Genomic DNA, 3,886 nt, shown 5'->3' with positions numbered 1-3,886 from the left:
GACCATCTAGAGACTGCCATATCCAGGTATCCATCCCATAGTCAGTCTCTAAACGATGACACCATTGCATACATTAGCAAGAGTTTGCTGAAAGGACCCTGATATAGCTTTTCTTCTTTTATCAGCACTCCTGATTTTATAAACGATGAGGGTTATTAACCTCATTCTTACCTAAATTTCCTGGTAAACCAGGGTATAGTAGGGTTTCATGGGGACCAAGACATTCTTAATAAAACATTGAAGCATTTCAGCCTGACCAAGGCCACAGGCAACACCAGATTCTGCAACAGAATGGGAAAGGCCACAGAGCAAGTGGCATTGCTCTGGGCCTCGTACCTTCCTGTCTTAAAGCAAGCTTCTCACTGGTATCATAACAGCAGCAGCAACAAGAAAAAGAAACACAGGACACATAAACTGAGGATAAAGTTTGCACAATCCTATCAAAGATACGAAACAAGTCAGAATCAATAACAATCCTGGGCATAAGAGAGCAATTAAAGCAGCTCAGACAAAGATAAACAGCTCAGACAAAGTTGCTGCCTCAACACATTTGCAGATACCATAGGAGCCATGACAGAACAAGTGTCAATATTGAGTATTATACTTAGCCCAAACCAGAGTCCATGACAAGAAAATATGTAAATATGCAAAGATGTCTATTCTGCATGGCCATGCTCTAAAATTCCCCAAGGATGATGACCTCAGGCTTTAGGCAGAATTCATTTACCCTAAAACAAATCTGTTTTACTCTAAATGTTTTTTAATTAATTTGGTTAAGACCCTCATATACTACCAAGAACGATCCTTAACTGTAAACTACATCTACAATGATTTCACAGGAATACCTATATTAGACTTTGATATAATTGCATATACTAGCTTATCTAAGAAGACATAGGAAGCTTGCCATTACAATCTTCAATCAAGATATCCTTTCCACTTACTTAATTTTCTTCCTAAATTTATAGCTTTATATTTCACATGAAGTTTGAGTTGACTTTTTGAACAGTTTGCTTTTTCTATGGAATTCATTTTACAGGTGTTATGTGAGGTTATTTTTTTATATAAATTGTATATTATGATGGTTATTACCACTATACAGAAAAGCAATTTTAATATAATTATATTGAACCAGCCACCTTTTTGAGAAATACATTTTCATAAAAAAATATTTTTCTGAGGGTGGGAAGCAGGTGCATCATCTATTTTTGTATCCTAACATTTTTCTTCTTATATAAAGGGACATTAAATGTTTAAATGTGACAGGTGCATTTAGATGCCATTAGACTTATCCTAAACAGAGACAAAACTACACAAAAGAAATTTTTGTTGGAACTCTTGACTCTTTTTGTGATTGCTTTCCATTGAATTTTTGCATGTGTAACAAGATGTAAATAATAAAACTAATGATGTTCTAGAAAGGTGTCAAGATTTAGATTGCTACAAACACTTTAAAAAGCTAAATGGCACAGAAGGCTGATGATGAGGCTAATGATGGAGAGATAATGGCATCTGTGAACGTCAGCCAAGGATGAAAACAAAACAGGAACAAAACCCAGGTACCCACAGAGAACTGAATTTTTACATTCTCCAATAGGACTCAGTTGTCCACATGAATATTTCTACTCATTATATTTTATTAATCCCTGGTAGAATCATCCTTGTCTTCTTTATTGATTTCCTGTGATATCTTCCTTATGCTAGGAGAATGTAGTTACATGCCTCGGATTCAAATTTTCCAAGAACAGTTTGAAAGTATCGCCATACAGTTCTAAAAGTTAGATTTTAATTTTAAAGAAGAGACATGGCAAAACTATGTATTATATATTAAAATTATATTTTGTTTTTATTATAAATTTTCAAGGTTATTGAAAGAATATACATTTTTTATTGTTTGTGGAATAGTGTATTTTCTAAAATACATACTCCCAGATAGCTCTATTCAGGCTCCTGGGAGAAAGACAAAAAAACAACAACAAAAAAAACCAACTCACCAGTTTTCTTACTCAGTTGTGAGCCGTGTGAACAGACCCATGTACCAGTTAAAAAAAAATGCCCACTCTCATGAAATAATAGCATTCTATTGTGGTGGTAACCAATCTCACTCTGATTGAATTTGAATCCCACTTCATAGTAGAGAACTCACGACTAATATTGTAAACTTTGTCAAAAATCCATGGCATTGAAGGTCATAGGTTCTTAGAGGTGACTAAATAACACTGCTTAATTAAATCAAATGGTGTCAACCTGCCTTCTAAATACTTTGATTTATATCTGTAGATAACTGCTACTCTTAGCCCTGCTGAAAGAAGCCTCTTTCTGATGAATGCAGACACATAGTTGACCAAGGTACTGAAAGCAGGTGATGAATGAATGCTGGGGTTTAGGAAAGATATTCATACCATCTCCTCTAAGGCTCAGGGAACAGTGGGAAGATAGGACAGAAAAAAACATAAGAGTAGGAAGATAGGAGAAAGGCTATGAAAATGCCACCATCTGGACAAGACAGCCACTGCATTCAACAGCTCAAAGCAGATGCAAATGCCTGTACTGTTTTCGACAAGAGTATCCCAGTAAACTGGAATGGATGGAGGAATGACTCCGAGGCCCTACCCCTTACCGTTGAACTATTAGCCATTGATAGATTAATGGAGAGGGAAATTATTACCTTCAGTTTATAGCCAGTGATGACCCCAGTAGGCTCTAAGGGACAGTTCTAACTCACTGATCTCATAAATGACCTGCATAAACTTAGTGGGGTCACAAGACTTTAAATCATGAATTTAGGGTTAATATGGCTAGGATGGGGATAGATTGGAATTGTTGATGAGGTAGACTAGAGCAGCCAAAATGTGTCATAAGTGTATATCAGATTATCAAGGAACAAATAAAGAAGCAAACAATTGGTGAATATTTTTGTTTTGCTGGAGCCATTTGGACAGGATATAAATTAAATGGATTGTCCAAACTAACTCATTACTTAATTAAGGAGAAATTCTTTATACCTAGACTGTCCTTGAGGCCCTGGGGTTGAGTTTAGTTTTAAGATTTGAATATATGACTCATAGCTACAGATAATAGATAAGCTTAAGAAAAAGAACTTAAGCCAATCTGAGTACTGAAGTGTAATAGGTTGTATATGCTCAGCCCAGGGATTGGCACTATTAGGAGGTACGGCCTTGTTGGCTTAGGTGTGCCACTGTAGCTGTGGGCTTTAAGACCATCATCCTAGCTACCTGGAAGCCAGTATTTTGCTAGCAGCCTTCAGATAAAGATGTAGAACTCTCAGCTTCTCCTGTACCATGCCTGCTTGGATGCCATCATGTTCCTTCCTTGATGACAATAGACTGAACCTCTGAACCTGCAAGCCAATCCCAATTAAATGTCCTTGTAAGAATTACCTTGGTCATGACATCTCTTCACAGAAATAAAACCCTAACTAAGACTTGAAGCTACTTAGATATCCCAGCTGGCAGAAATATAGGGAATCCTGTTAATCATGGCTCAAGATGGATATGTTTCTTGGGAATAAGGCTTGAAGAGACATTTCCTGAGTAGCTTTCTAAGTGACGACGGTACCTACCAGTCTCAGAAGCAATTGTCCCAACTATAGCTCCTATGTCAATCATCCATTGCTCTTAACTTTTGCATCGAGTCCATCCTGCAGCACCTTGCTAGCCAAAAAGACACTGGAAGTTCCCCCAAATTACTGTGTGAAGATTTTCAAATATGATTTCCTGGTAAATGTATTGTGGGCCTTTAATTGGCATCAATCATGTAAGGCATAGGTAGTGAAAGACTCCAAACTCCCAAAGGGAGGCACTTACTCAAGCCTCGGGTCAGCCACGCACCCAAGAAGACACTGAGACCGGTACTTAAGATGTAT

The sequence above is a fragment of the Mus caroli genome, chromosome 12 (genome assembly GCF_900094665.2).
Source record: "Mus caroli chromosome 12, CAROLI_EIJ_v1.1, whole genome shotgun sequence".
Classification (NCBI taxonomy): Eukaryota; Metazoa; Chordata; class Mammalia; order Rodentia; family Muridae; genus Mus; species Mus caroli.
Note: the sequence above shows the minus strand (reverse complement) of the source record.